The sequence below is a fragment of the Gymnodraco acuticeps genome, unplaced genomic scaffold (assembly GCF_902827175.1).
Source record: "Gymnodraco acuticeps unplaced genomic scaffold, fGymAcu1.1, whole genome shotgun sequence".
In the NCBI taxonomy this organism is placed as follows: domain Eukaryota; kingdom Metazoa; phylum Chordata; class Actinopteri; order Perciformes; family Bathydraconidae; genus Gymnodraco; species Gymnodraco acuticeps.
In genome coordinates this window covers 1960506-1977135 of record NW_022991760.1, presented here as the reverse complement: position 1 = coordinate 1977135, position 16630 = coordinate 1960506, and the positions used below count along the sequence as shown (strand labels likewise).

At 42.0% G+C, this 16630-nt stretch overlaps 1 protein-coding gene across 1 annotated transcript in view; it reads right to left on the bottom strand.

Moving 5' to 3' along the window:
- The window catches only part of tnc (tenascin C), a 156582-nt gene extending 140284 nt beyond the window's left edge, over positions 1 to 16298 (bottom strand). Inside the window, exon 1 of the mRNA XM_034199253.1 lies at positions 16212 to 16298. The gene's annotated coding sequence lies outside the window, so the exon portion shown is untranslated. The remainder of the gene's footprint in view (positions 1 to 16211) is intronic.
- Between the last annotated feature and the right edge of the window lie 332 nt (positions 16299 to 16630).

Sequence of the window (16630 nt, the reverse complement as noted above, 5' to 3'; positions counted from 1 at the left end):
GTGAAATGCTCTCACACACATGTGAAATGCTCTCACACACACACATGTGAAACGCTCTCACACACCCACACATGAAACGCTCTCACACACATGTGAAACGCTCTCACACACACATGTGAAACGCTCTCACACACATGTGAAACGCTCTCACACACATGAAACGCTCTCACACACACACATGAAACGCTCTCACACACACACATGTGAAACGCTCTCACACACACATGAAACACTCTCACACACACATGTGAAACGCTCTCACACACACATGAAACGCTCTCACACACATGTGAAACGTTCTCACACACACATGAAACGCTCTCACACACACACATGAAACGCTCTCACACACACACATGAAACGCTCTCACACACACACATGAAACGCTCTCACACATATGTGAAACGCTCTCACACACACATGAAACGCTCTCACACACACATGAAACGCTCTCACACACACATGAAACGCTCTCACACACAGGGCCGGCCCTTCCCACTGGCGAACTAGGCGGTCGCCTAGGGCACCAGATCTGGAGGGGTGCTGCTCTGGGAGAAAAAAACAAATTAATAAAAAAGTTTATTTTTTTATTCTGCCTAATTTTATGCCCTTGATGTAATACGTTTACATTAATAATTGAATAAAGTAAACACCCTTTGCACCCCGGGCCGGCGGCAACATTTTGCATTTGCCCTGTACGATGGGCGCTGTAACTGTAAGTGATGAAAGGGGGGGATGGTCGCTTATCTGGCACCCACGGGCCGCGGCTCACAGCCAAAGTGAGCGGCAGCTCCAGCTGAAAGTGTCGGAGATTGCAACGATGCAACAGCAAGAGGCAAATAATTAGCATTATGAAAAGGTCCAAGCCTTCAGGGACAACGGGAAGGAAACGGAAAAAAGAACAGGAGGAATCGAAAGTCAAATACAGAGGTTTGTGTAAAAAAGAAAAAAGTCAGTATGTACTGTACCATTAGACTAGCTAGCTAAGGAGGTAGCCTGCCCATGATACAGCTTTGATGCCATGCTAGCCGCGAGCCTCTGATACAGAATGATAAATACAAATGATTTAAAGTTTTTATTTATGTGTTATTATTCTTATATAATCTTTTTGTAAATAATATACTACTTTTCTATTGCTGTAAATTGATCCTCCAATAGTGTTTCATTTGTCAGATAGTTTATTTTCACGGTCAACTTGTGTGTATATATATATATATATATTTATTTTTCTGTTTATTTTCTATTATATTTTAGAATTTGTTTATTTTCTGCTCTTTTTAATGTCTAATTATTGTGCAATGCTTTGTTTTATAAGCTTCTGTAACGAAATAATGTGAATGTATTATTTACATTACATGTAATTTGTTAGACGCTTTTATCCAAAGCGACTTCCATACATTCAGTACTGTGGACAATCCCCACAGGAGCAATTTGGGGTGAAGTGTCTTGCTCAGGGACACAACGACATGCTGACTGCAGTGGGACTCGAACTTGCTACCCCCTGATTCAAAGTCCAGACCTAACTTTTATATTGGCCAGTTGTGAACTTGCATACAGCTGAGGCAGATTGCAGCAGTTATTTTTGCCTGACTGTATATACATGTTTTTGCTTGTAATGTGCTAATATCTACCATATACTTTTCCAGCTGCACTTGAGAAATACCTCAAAAAGCCCCCAGTTGCTGGAGAAGGAACATCTGATCTCCCATGTACATCACACTCTGAAGAATGTAAGTTTTGCCAAACATTTATGGTCTCTGTGTAATCGTTAATACACTACTTTTTTGTCATTATTATTATTGTTATTATTATGATAACTAATGAAAACTGAAGCATGAATAACTTCTTTGCATGTTTGGATTTCCTGCCTGCAGGTGAAGGAATAACGAGCACAGTATGTGAGTCCACCATTGCAGTCCCCTCAGATCCTGCTGACTGCCCAGGCCCATCTGAGTCCACCATTGCAGTCCCCTCAGATCCTGCTGACTGATCAGGCCCATCTGAGTCCAACATTGCAGTCCCCTCAGATCCTGCTGACTGATCAGGCCCATCTGAGTCCACCATTGCAGCCCCCTCAGATCCTGCTGACCAGTGGCGAGCCGTCAGGGCCCTCTAGGCCCTCTGTGAGGGCCTAAGATATTCTAAACAATAATATTTGAAAACATTTTTTCTTAAAAACGTTTTTTTTAAATATTTTTTGTAATATTTTTTTGTTGTTACATTTTTCATTACTTTTACCAAAATAACTTGATTTAATTGTATTTAAAATAATATTTCCAAAGAATAAATCCTTCGAATCTGCCTGTTCAGTTTATGTTGGAATGTGAAGGGTTAAATGCCGTCTCTGCGAGTTATGTGAAGACGGGAGAGCTTGTTGGTCCCTCTCTACATTCACAGAGGGCCCGTTATAGTAACTCAACGAGAGAGTAATGTCAAATGACAGTACAATTGACCAATCATATCTTCCCTCTAAATGGACGGGCTTTATTTTCGCGGACTTTATGACAAGTTCCGCCCGCTGTGAGGTCTATGCAAGTGGTGCAGTGACGCGTCCTAAAACCCGGAAGTAAGCTTCGCTCGGATTCCCTCGACAGAAAGCAACGGGATTTCTCCATAGGATTTTGGAAAATAGCTCGAAATAAGGTCTGTGGAAAACGAACCTGTTAGATAAATGCACGTTTTGTTCAGCCGGATAATATCCACATGTCTATCCTACTTTTATTATTTTCGATAGATCGATAGATTTATGATCGATAGATTTATAATTAGCATAAGTTCGTTCATGATGGCTCACTTCAGTGATAGTGAGGACATCGTTGCGAAATTATTAACCGAGTCATTTTCAAGATTGAATTACAATGATAAACTGGAGTGGCAAAGGATCAGCTCAGCTGAATGACCCGCAAGTGCTTCATCCAAAAGGACAGGAGGATGGACTTTGTGTTTAAGTGATTTGATCATCAAAGGTATAGGCCTAAGTCATTTTCAATGTGGGCCGCCGTGCCGACTTAATTCATTTGTAATTGTTACTTGTCTGTGGGTGCCCTGTCATGGTGTTGTTTTGTGTGGTAGAGGGTCGCTGTCATTGATGCGTTTTGCACCCCGGGCCGCTGTTTTGATATTCCGCTGAAGTACACGCTGTGACGTAATATCTCTTCTTTTTTTTCTCGAGGGAGGGGGGGTCAGAGGGCCTAGGTTTAAAAGTCACGGCTCGCCACTACTGCTGACTGCCCAGGCCCATCTGAGTCCACCATTGCAGTCCCCTCAGATCCTGCTGACTGGCCAGCACTGAGTGATACAGTGAGGATGGAATTAGTCAGACGAGGGCCATATCATTTAAAATCCGACTTCACTTTTCCTAAAAAGGAGGACGGGAGAAGTTGCCATCATCACTACTTTTACAGAAGATTAGTGAATGGAGAGACAATCAAGAGGAGCTGGGTTGTGTATTCCAAGAAAAACAAAAGTATTTACTGCTTTTGCTGCAAGCTGTTCTCCCAAAAAGAGTACCAACTAATCAGCAGTGGACTAAAGGACTGGAAAAATTGCACTGACAAACTAAAAACACATGAGAACAGCCCAGAACACTCTAGGCACATGACGTCGTGGAAGGAACTGGAGACTCGACTTCAAAAGGGCCTAACTATAGACAAGGTAGAAATGGCACTTATGGAGGCTGAAAAGAGGAAGTGGCGTGAAGTCCTGACCAGGTTGGTGGCAATAATTCAGTCGTTGGCAGAGCGAAACATTGCCTTTAGAGGGACCACAGAAACACTTAACCAGCCAAATAATGGCAACTTCCTGAAGGAGGTAGAGCTCATGGCGAAGTTCGACCCAGTCCTCAAACAGCATGTTGCTGAGGTCCAAAGAGGAACCACCAATATTTCCTATTTAGGAAAAATAATTCAAAATGAACTGATAGATTGCATCAGTGGGAAGATTGGGGACCATATGGTCCATGAAATCAAACAATCCAAATACTTTTCAATTATTTTGGATTGCACCCCAGATTTGAGCTATACAGAGCAACTATCAGTCATTATTAGACTAGTTATAACCCAGGACATGCCCCAAATAAAAGAACATTTTATGGGGTTCCTTGAGGTACAACAGTCCACTGGAGAATGCCTTTCAACCCTGATTCTAAAGAGATTAGAACAGCTTGATATCCCTTTTGAAGACTGTAGAGGGCAGTCTTATGATAACGGTGCAAATATGAAAGGAAAGAGGAAAGGAGTCCAAGCCAGACTTCTTCAAATCAATCCAAGGGCTTTATTTGTGCCATGCGGAGCACATACATTGAACTTGGTGGTAGCTGATGCAGCAAAAAGCTCTGCAGAAGCAACTAGCTACTTTGGCTACCTGCAGAAGCTTTTCACACTCTTTTCTGCCTCCACTCAGAGATGGTCCATCCTAAAAAGCCATGTGAACATCACATTGAAATCATGGTCTGATACCAGATGGGAGAGTCGGATCAACAGCATAGAGGCTGTAAGGTATCAGGCTGTAGGAGTCAGAGATGCACTTCTAGAGGTGAGGGATAAAGCCACAGATGGAGTTGTAAAAATTGAGGCACAATCTTTGGCTGAAGAGGTTGGATCATACCGCTTTGCAATATGCACTGTGGTATGGTATGACATCCTGACCAACATCAAACATGTCAACAAAACGTTGCAATCAGTGTCAATGCAGCTGGATATTGCTGTTGACCTCCTGAGAAAAACAGAAGTTTCTTTGGTCAGCTACAGAAGCAATGGATTTGCTTCTGCCCAAGCATCTGCCAAAGACATCTGTGGCCAAATGAATGTGGAAGCTGTTCTCAAGCAGAAGAGGCTGAGAACAACCAAGAACCAAGAGACAGTTCTCCTATGAGTCCCCGGAGGAGCAAGTGAGTGATGCAATAAAGAAACTCAAAGTTTCTTTTTTCAATATGGTGGTGGATGTTTCCATTGCATCACTGCAGGAGAGATTCAAGGCCTTAGGTGAAGTAGAGGAAAAGTTTGGGGTGTTACTCAACTTCCCTGACCTGCCAAAGGAAGATCTGACGAAGCAGTGTGAAACACTCAGCAACACCCTGAGCTGGGGTGGACAGTCAGACCTGGATAAGAGGGAACTTGCACTGGAGATGCTGAATTTCTCAGCTTTGCCAAAAGCCAACATGACCACCCTGGAACTTCTGACTTTCCTACAGGAGAAGAAAATGAACGAAGTGTATCCAAATATGTGGGTGGCCCTCAGGATCGCTGTCACTATTCCAGTGACAGTTGCTGCTGGGGAGAGGAGCTTCTCCAAATTGAAGCTCATTAAAACATACCTGAGGTCGGCAATGGCTCAAGAACGCCTCAATGGATTAGCTTTAATAAGCATCAATCGCGAGGTTTCGGGGCAAATATCATTTGACGATACAATAAATGAATTTGCAGCAAGGAAGTCCAGACGTGTCCGACTTTAAGGATGTGGACTAATTAAAGGACACAATAACATAGCAGAGACGTGTTGTTCTGATTGCCTGTTTCATTTGATTCATAGTGTGTGTAATGTTGTTCATTATCTTAATTTATTTGCAATAACCTCAGTTGTAAGAGCTCCGTTGGCTATATTTGTGTCCACGTTTGCACTTTCTTTTCTTAAAGTTTTAAGAGAAGCTACTTTTGTTTGATGAGTGATTTTCATTTAATAACTACAATATTAATAATAAGGATAAAATAAATAAATATGTTACATTTATTTGTTATTGGCTGTGGGTTATTGGTTATGTTCACATACTTATTTGGTTATTCAAATGTAAACCGATCTTTTTCATATGGGTGTTTTAGAGTTGTACCTCCTATCAGGTCTCTAGTAATTGTGTGCTGAAAGTGCACCAGATTGAAGCATTTTACTTTAAAATGTTTAAAAAAAAATCTTTCCGGGGGGGCAAACCCCCGGATCCCCCCAGAGGATGTGACATCCATCCCCCAATTAAAACATGTTCATACAATAATGAATACATTTGAAACCTTTATGTATATTACCTATGTCAATAAGTTTCTGTTTTTGTAGTATATTGGTCTTTTGTAGAGATTTTTTATTTATTCTTTATATATTCTAGTGTATTGCTTGGAGGGGGGGGGGTACCAAATCATAATCTCGCCTAGGGCACCAAAATGTCTAGGGCCGGCCCTGCGTCACACACACGTGAAATGCTCTCATATACACATATGAAACGCTCTCACACACACACATGAAACGTTCTCACACACATGTGAAATGCTCTCACACACACATGAAACACTCTCACACACATGTGAAACGCTCTCACACACACATGAAACGTTCTCACACACATGTGAAATGCTCTCACACACACATAAAACACTCTCACACACATGTGAAACGCTCTCACACACACATTAAACGCTCTCACACACATGTGAAACGTTCTCACACACATGTGAAATGCTCTCACACACGTGTGAGTGCGTTTCATATGTGTGTGTGAACGGTATTTCTGAATAATGTCCCGTACGGCCCCTCATAAAAAAAACTCACGGTACGATAATATCGCGATAAGTCCATAGTACGGTATTTATCGCAATATTGAAAAATAAAGGAAAACGTTTTTTTTTTGGGAAACATTTATTTGGACTTGTTTCCTATCGCCTACACCTCCAGGACTGTACACAGTTTAATACTGTTAACTTCTAATTTTGGGGGAAAACGTCTTTTAAAACTACAATTCCCAGTAGAGACGTGCCATAGAGAACATGTTGCAAAACACAATAGCCAGCATGTGTAGTTCTGGGGGGGCGTTCGAGTCCAGTTTTGAATAGTCTGCCGTGGTTTCGTTCCATTTCAAAGAGCTTGACGCTCGGCGTAACCTTGGCACACTGCCACTCCAACATCCAATCCCAGAGCTTGTTGACTTATCACGAGGTTTGTCAAAGCGCACAGGCGTCGTCACAACAATAGCTAGGGATTGTGGGTAGTGTAGTCTCTTTGGCGCTCCACATTTCAGAGAAAACAAGTTGTTTCTCAGAATTGAAGGGGAAAAACACAAAAGCATTGTTCACAATTTAAACCTATCAATGTCGTTTCATTAACAAAGGTAATCTGGTGTTTTTGAGTTGATGAGTAGTGCAGATATCACTGTCAAATCAATCGACAGCAAGGAGAATACTTACTTCCGGGTGTACAATTCTCCGTTATCCAATGGGAATGGACGCTCACATTGCCTTTAAGAGCTGCCGACATAAACGGATGCGGTGCTTCCCTGAGCGTCAAATACCTCCGCCGATGGGAATACATTGCAATCAGTTGAAAGCTCTTTGCGTCCGTTTATGAAGCTGAAGGAGCCTCGGCGCATCCCAACTGCACGCCACGGGACCCTGACCAAGCGTCGCTCCTGGACGCTTAGGGAGTGAGTGTGTTGTTGCCGTACAGATCATTGAAATGTCTGGGAGTTTTTGCTTTACGCTCCTGTCTGTCAAAATGACCGCCAACGAGAAAGTCTAACGCCACCTCAGTGGGACAGAGAGATATGATTTGGCCATGGGTGACAGCAGTGGGTCAAACTGTGCATTGTCTCTCCACCACTTCAAAAACAATACAGTTTTTGCCAAGAAGGTGAGGCTTATTGACAGGGCGAGATATAAATATACTGTTGGTACTTGTCAATGTCTCTAGGTATGTACATGTAGCCCTGTAAATACGATGTCCTTTATTGTTATCTGTTGTTTTATGTTCATGTTGTAACCTACTTGCTGCCATGTTGGACAGGTCTCCCTTGAAAAAGAGATGGATGATCTCAATGGGACCATCTGGTTAAATAAAGGTTTTGTATTAACCATGTAATATCACGGTAGATTTAGTCAGTCTCACGATGGTATTGAGACGTTTATTTATCGCGATACCCCGATATTCGGTATATCGTTACATACCTAGTGTACATATGCATACTTCTTTTATGAACCTATCTTTAGTTGTTAGCCTTCACTGAGTTGTATACAGTTCTCTGGTACAAAGGTATGAGAAATGTGTTGGTGAGATTCTAAAATAATTACCCAAAGTTACCAAGAAGCTGTCTTTTTTACATGCTAATGTTGAGAGCAACACAAATGAAATACTTTTTGTATTGCTGGGGGTTTAAATAATGTGGCTTGCGGTGCACAGACACAGTTAATGTAAAACAAACTATAAAAATCCTGAAACAAGGATAAAGGCATGTGTTTGCACTTCCTGCAATGATGATGTCATACATGTATTATTTCACATAACCACAAAGAGACGGATCTTAGGTTGGACATGATGACATCAGAAGATTTAATAGCAGATTTAGATTTGGATGAGTCATGCAGCTGCAGAACATCTGCATGTAGTCTGGTGACACCGCAGTATTGTAATGATCAAGGGCAGCTCTGATCTCAGCGTCTATGTTTGGTTTATAAAATGTAATGTTCAAAGACATGCCTGCCAAGAGTTGTGAATTCGGAGACACTGAAATTATGTCTGTTTCTAGTAGCTAGTCTAAATCTTTTTAAACGACCTGACCTTTCACAGCAGTTAAAGCAGCCCTGGAGGATAATGACCTCATCAACACAGTTGGTCAGCTCCTAGGAGCCGTCCTGACTGCTCCCAACATAGGAGCTGAAGGCCCCACCACAATGAGCAGCATCAGGCAAGCGGGTCACCGACACACTGGGCCACTGGCATGATAGCCTACCGTCTGACCTTCCTCACATCATCACTTGGCCATTACCCACGCGGATGGGAGGAGAAGGGCCACTTAGCGAGAGTGCACTGTGGAACCGAGCATGCTATGTAAACACATTTATCCTGAGATGTGTGGAGAGTGGACATGCTTAAATCTCCTTCGCTGGCTGTTTGCTGGTGTTGATGGTAAAGTGCATGCACACTTCACGGTAGCACTCGGATATCGTTCAGGCTACCACATCCTGATAAATAAGCAGAAAACATCCCGCTCTGCCGGGGTTTAAGCCCTGAGTGAGATCTTCCTGGCACATACCCCTGTATTCACACGGTAAAGTAGCTCCCTACTGAAAAGATATATACTCTTACGCCATCAGTAAACATATCTGTTGGTAAGTGTGCAGCCCAGCGGCTTGGCACAGTGATAGGCGATCCATTCTAGAGAGATGGCAGGCTGAATAATGCAGGCGCTTGTTCTGTTTGAATGGAAAGGAGCTGGCACTGGGGCAGCTCTGCTGGCAGATGATCCAGTGGCACTGTGCCTGCCTCTCTGAGAGGAGACAGGGGAAAATAAATAGAGTTCTCCGACAGAATCCACCTTCACAGACCTGACGGGAAACATAGAAATGACACATTCCAGAAGTCTTCAGGTTGCAGTTTGTAGCTGATTGGCTCTGAGGATGTCGCACCGTAGAATAGCTACCTGTTAGGATCTCCCCTGGAGAGATGGTGCCCATGGAAACAGGAGCCTGAGAAGTTTTGTTCAAGGTGCTTTTTCCTACCCTTTTCCCCTTTTGCTAACATTAATTGGTTGCCAACAGCACTTGACTGTAGCGAGTTGAAGCCTCCCCTTCGGCAGGTCTTTAGCTCAGTCCAGAGAAAGCCCGGGGCCAGATGAGAGGAGGGTTTCTGCCAGCTCCCAGCTCCAAGCCGCCAGGGAGCCGGAGCGTTTGCATTCGCCCTGATTAGAGAGCTGTTATGTGTCACACAAGCCTGGGCGAGACATGGCTCTACTATTTCTCTGCCTTGTGAAGAGAAGGAAAATATTTCATCCCGTAGTCTCAGGCCACTGACAGCAGGGTTGGGGACATCATCAGCTTCCTCCTAACTAGGTCACTGTGTTATTCAAGTCCAGCAGGAGACTGAATGCTTAAACTCCCCCTCACCCACCGCTGGATATCTTTCAAAGATGGCAAAGAAAACTAAGAGAGGAAAAACAGAACCAACCTAATGTCAATTCTAGAACAAACCAGGAAGCCTCGACTGGGTTAGCCGAGCAGTGTTTATCCACAGTTATGTAATGTGCAGGGATTAAATAGCAGAATAGGTATTTCCCCATACAAATCTTTGAACTGAGATTCTATTAAGGCGCTTTATAACGTCTAAAGGTGAGTACTCTTGATCCTCATTTTAATTGTTTTTTACCTGAAGCCTACCAATGGCTGCCACCGTCCGGAAGCTAAAATTGAGCCAAAGGACAAACAGGCAGGCCAGACAGGAAGCCCCTATTTTTTCATCATAATAGGAAATTCACCGGATTAACTTCATTTAGCAGCTTAATTGTCTGTAATTAAGCTCAACGCTGGGGCGCTCTTCTGAGACCACAATGGCTTGAAGTTGAAATGAACTGAAAGTCATTACACTGATTCTGGTGAGAAGTACAAGGGCAGTGAAGTGAGAGGATGTACTTTGCTACAGGCTTCATGTAGTCAATCTTTTATTGGCTTCTCCTTGGAAACCCTTCCCATGTGACCATCAATATGATGGAATCTATATTTCTGCTGACCTGGCAAAGATATTGATATTGTCCATATGAAATATTTACACTGATGTTATGGCTGTAGCAGAACATGGTTCAGTATGTGTTGAACATCATCTTCTATTATATATATGGTGTCAGGCAGTTGCTGTCTCCAGACTTTAGCATTTGTCAGTGTGTTTTATAAGGCTAAAGAAGAACTATGTGCTCCTGGATACACTTCAACTAAAGAAGTAACATCCCATGTACAAATCAAGTTTGAATAGATATCATTATGCTTAATATGAAGCTGAGGCAGTTCTTGTATCTGTATTCATAGCTATAAAAACACATGTTAAAAAGGGATGTTAAATTCATAAGCTGCTCAGTTTAATACTAAGACGTTACGAAGTCTCTTTGTTGACTTTATGGCTCATTTATCCCAGAAGTGTCCCTTAGTGACAGACCTTTGTTATTCCAAGATATTAGCTAACCTGAAATTAGCTAACATAAGCATTAGCTTACATTAGCTAACTTTTAATGTTCCATTTGTAATGAATTATAAATGGAATACATCTTTGTTATGTATATGCTTCAGCTATTTGGTCATTTAATTTTGAAACCTGCAAAGTAATGGAGAGAGAGTTATTTGGAGTATCAATGTAGACAATAGTACACGTTGGTTAAATATCAGTTTTCTGGTCATGTGGTGTACTAGTAGCCTGTTGTGTCCTCTGTGGTATCGATTATTATGTGTCAAATCTTAGAATGTAATCATCTTGGGAGAATTTTCTCCTCTACTGCTTACATTTTCTTCTTTTTTGACCCCTCGCTCAGGACACTGAACATTTGATCAACTACAACTACATTTTGTCAATTTTACAAACTTGTAGAGAATTACTGTGGCCTATGGATTGAAGAAAAGATGTAAGGGCCTCTAAAGAGCCAGACCTGAGTTTTCCCCTTCTGACCTACAGTAGAAACATTGGTGAACTGAAGAGAACCTGCCCCCAAATGAAGGGCTCATTCTGAAAAGACAGATTTACAATAATTTAGACAAAGTCATGAATAGTATTTTCCATTTCTTCTAAAAGATCCCCCTTAATACTGAATATAATAACTTTAACCAAAGCCCACACACTGAAAAACCTGAAACATTTACTTTAATTAGATATATTTTGTCAACAAATTCCACTGTTTTGTATTTGGTTAGTTGGAAACAATACTATTAAGTTAGTGATACACTGAAAAAACTCAACTGTTCACTTTAAATAAATGTATCATGTCAACAGATTTCACATTGCTGTATTAGGTTAGTTGAAAGCAATAGTATTACGTACAATTTTTTTTGTTGACATGATACATTTAATTAAAGTCAACCCTTTTGACTTTAACACTCGATTTTTTGAGTGTAGATTATTCAATATTAGTAACTAGTTACCACAATAACACTATTATAGGATAAATGCAAATATATTAAAATGTCCTTATCATGATGTGCCATCACACATCATGATCATAACTGCTTCAGTTCATCAGAAATCTGACTGTGTTCAAAGTTGATGGAAAGCAGAGAAGTGATGTCCTATAAAAGACTCTTTCTTAACACAATGTTAGCTAATGCTCTGCCGTTTACGGGGCCAGCACTGCCTCCTGCACCCCCCACTCCCCCCCGCAGAGTGGAGTTCAGCCTTGAGGCATGCAAAGGTAATACGGGGGGGAATTCTCCAATCAAATAGCTGTGAGGGGCTAGCGCTGCTGAGCGACGAAGGCTTCCTTCCGCCCGCAGCGCTCTCCCCAGCTTTGTTCTGCCTCTTATCTCTGGTGGCAGATAATCCTGAATGTGCTGCATGGATCACAGCTGCTTCGCCAGGAATCAACCACCGGCTCATCATGCATGTTAAACTCATTACATATTCAAAAGGGAACTAAATCTCCTGCATATCTGCTTGCTGGAGGATCTGTGTGCATGTGTGCGTGTGTGTGTGTGTGTGTGTGTGTGTGTGTGTGTGTGTGTGTGTGTACATGTTTGTGTGTGCATCAGCCTCCTCCTTCTCCATCCTTAAAGGGGCTTTGCTAACGGCATTTTTCACCCCCCATTTAACCTTCCCTTTTCATCCTTCCCCTCATCTACATCCATTCATGCTCAAAGACTTGGGAACAGTTTGATTTAAAACTTCCCTTTTTGGATTCTTTGGCAATGACCTTAAACAAAGCAGCTGCTGACAGTCACCTAAAGATGTGCCCAAATAGATAGGTGTGTGTTTGTGTGTGTGACACAGGGTAAAGGCTCTTTTGTATTTCCCAAAGTCTTGGCGCTAGGAGTGTGTACACAATGGACGGTGAGATAACTAATCCCACAGGGGTCGAAGGGCCAACTGACCAATCTCTGGGGTTACAGAAAACATGTTTAGTGACAGCTGCACTGAAAAGTCAATCTATCGTTGTATATTCACAGTGGGTCGAACATGAAATGTGAAAGGGGTTGCTGTTATTGACAAACCGATAGAAAATGATCCCCCAACTCGGCAAAAGAGAAATATTTGAATTCCTTTATTTATAAACACAACCCCAAATGAATGCTAATGTTGCAGTTTGCTAACCTTACATATTCTTGAAATTGCCTTTTAAAACGGGCCCTGTCATGCTTTTTGAGGGTTTCCCTTTCCTGTAGTGTGTTAACGCTAAAATCCCTTTGTACTCTCCAGAGGGAGTTTCTCTCCCAAACACTCCCCCCCTGCCTGAAACTCTGCCATTGGACTCCTTTGTTTACTTCCTGAACAAAGTGACATCACTAACACACCCTTTTTTTGGCTCGCGCTCCAACACATTGTACGTAATAGGCTAAGGGGCGAGACATCTCTTAGCTAACCAATCAGAGCAGACTGGGCTCTGGTTTCAGACAGAGGGTGAAAAGAGGTGCTGCAGCACAGGCAGTGAGAAAAATAAAGAGCTTTTTGAACATTAAAGCATGGAGACATGTAGAGACACTACATACTAATATGAACCTGAAATGAGCAGAATAAGTCCTCTTTAATAAAATAAATCACTAATTAATTATTAAATTTACTTATTGACCTCATTTACTACACAGCCTTTAAGCACCAATGTTTTGCAGTGCTTGCACAAAGAGCTCCAGACAACATTCCATTTACTTATTTCAGTTAATTAGTAACCAACAAGCTTTATAGATTTGCTGGCTATTCCAACAGAAACTCCATTAACAGAGATGGGATAAGGTATGCACCTCGTCAGTAACCAATCTAATTACAATACATCCCAGCTTTCTTATCGGGATTTCTTATAAGCAGGATGAGGGCTAATCTGGGCTTTCGAAACAAAACCAATGATAATTGTCCAACTCTAAAATGCGTTAATGGCTATAAGAGGAAGAGATATACAATTGGAAAGAACCTGAGTGTATTCCCTTCAGTATAACTCAATCTGATTAAAGGGATCATGGGAATGGCTACAGAACACAATCTCATCTGGTTATTGCATCACTTGAATAACTCACACATTTCATATGCTTGCATTATCAACATGATATCCAGGGTCTGCATTGAGGGGATTAAGCAGAAGATCAATCTGTAGTGGACATGAGTTCAGCAATGTTAGGTGAGTGATTCCTGCTGATAATGCTCTTGTTTGCATGTGAGGCTCAGTCAGTGTCTGTTGATCTATAAGCAAGTCCTCACCTCAACCCCCCCATTCCCCCCTAATCCTTTCCCCAGACAGGCTGATGCCAGCTCAGCAGAGGCTTCAGGCTGGAGGGGACCCCCGTCTCCACAAATAAGCCCACCGGCCTGAGGGATCAGCCTCCATAAATCACCACGGTTTGTTTGTGGAGGTGTGGGGGAGACGCCTGAAAGCTATCACACTGCACATCGTTCTACCTGTGCATCAGCAAGCACATTCAGGATCATTTTCTACAAGTCTGCACTGTCTTTGAGCAGTATACAATTATTTGCAGCACTCACAATAACTTATTAATAGGTTCCCTGGAGATTTCTAGGAAATAAATGTAATTTGTGAAAAAAACAACATTGAATCGTGAAACCTTTCAACGCAGATAATTCATGCATTCATCATTTTAAAGTGTATACAAAGACTCTTTGACCTATGTTGTAAGCCCAACTCGATACACTACATGCTTATGACTTTATCTTTTCTTAAATTGAGAGCATTGGGCTGAAAACATTTAATTGGAAAAAAAACTAGACAGCAACAGAGGTGCCATTTTTTTTTTATCCCACTATGTGAGTACCATAACATAACTGCTTTACCAGCAACAGTGTGGTGTTACAAAAATAAAAGCAGTTAATTATACTACAATATAATTATAAATGCACTTTAAGTCAATCTGTGCAAAACTATTGCATCAAGTTTAACTTTGGGGCTCACAGACCTGCACATTGGAACCATTTACCAAGTTACCTGATCTGTGTCCTAGTTTATAAAGACCTGCGTATTTCATCTCTTGATATTAAATGCCTTGCTTGGAGGTAAGCTGATTCCTTTCTTCCTTTTCCTCCGGGGATGCAACCTGCTTCTCTGATCTCCAGACGCTCTGCTGCACATAACGGCCAGAAATCAACACCTGAAAGACACCTGAATCCATCAAAAATAAACAAAGCTGTCAATAACCCAGGATCAATTTGACCTCGTGACATTTGGATTATACAGCCGCCTATTGGCTGCTCACAGATAAGCAGTGGCACTCTGTTGGATAGGAAGACAGAGTGTGTGTGAGCAGAATAAAATGAAATGAACTCAACTGCAAAAGAGCAAGCCATCAAACGAGAAAGGGCAAACTTCCTCAAACACAAGTCAATACAATTCCTATGGTGCCCTGGGCTCCTTAAAACCTGCAGGCTCTTATAATAAAGCTGAAGGAGCAGTAGAGATCAGACAAGCTGCACACTTGTTCCTTTTAGAAATGAAACAGCCATCGTACACTTCCTCTGTTCTCTCAGAGATTTGAAATAGGTCAGATTACAGAGATATGACGACAGCTTCTTTCATTTACACCCCACATAAGGGCTGGGATTCACACATTCACCCCAGAGCATGCTCAGAATCTTCATTCTCAGTTCAACATAAATCCATCATCCTCCTGCTGCCATCAGATCGTCCTATTTTAAACCATTGTTTGAGGAGTGGGGAGGAAGATCAATGTTCGATTATAGCAAACACACAAAGTAAGGCATCGTGATGTGACAGCCTGTCAGAGCTGAATGGAGAGAGAAAAAAAGATGTATGCTATATGACAGGTCAGGGAGTCCACGGAGCCTTTGATTACACTACAAAGTCTTTAAAAATGCACTCGGGTCAATGGAACAAGCAAACTTGGATCAATAGCGTCTGAATCAACAGCCTTGCGGGTTTGTCTTGTCAGCTTGATTAGATTCAGGAGGAAAGTGGGTTGATGAGTAAACATGACAGCATCAATATTGCATGAGACTGAACATCTAACGATTTATTTCTTTAATGTCAGTAAGGGATCTGGGTCGAATCCTCTTAGTACTCTGACATGAAAACCTTTGGATTAAACTGCCACATGGAAAATAAACACGGAGCATAGAAAGTGTCAAAAGCAAGAAATAGTAATCAAATCAAATCAGAAATGTATATTCTCCCAGTGCAAATGCATTAAAAGAATTTCAACATAGGAAATGAATACAGCTAAAAGCTTTTTCAAATCAATTAACATAATCCTGCAAAAGAATGAGGCCGAGCCTGAGCATTCCGGAGTCATAAGAAGAAGAAGTGTAAAAGGTCTACCTTGGTTATGTGGAGCCGGGGCACGTCAGTGGCATTGTCAGTCTCTGGCTGCAGGAGCTTGTGTTCCCCAGTGAACTGAAGCAGATGTCAGCACAGACACCTGCTCTGGCTCAGCCTCCTCCTCTGCTGCCGGCTGGGTGTCGGGGGTCGCCCTTCCCCAAAATACACCCATCGCTCAGCCCCCTGGCATGCTATTGTCTTAAGCACGGACGCGGATTTATGAACTCATTAATTAAGACATTTTCACACATTCCTCTTCTGTTGATTCAATATTTGACGGTGGCAATGTATGGAATGATGGCTGTTGAGTTATAAGCAAAGAGGTTGTCAAAAGTGTCGCTATGGGTGCATAAAATATGACCATGATCACTTTGATGAGAAGACCTAAATTAGTGATAAGCATGGAAACAAATCTAAGG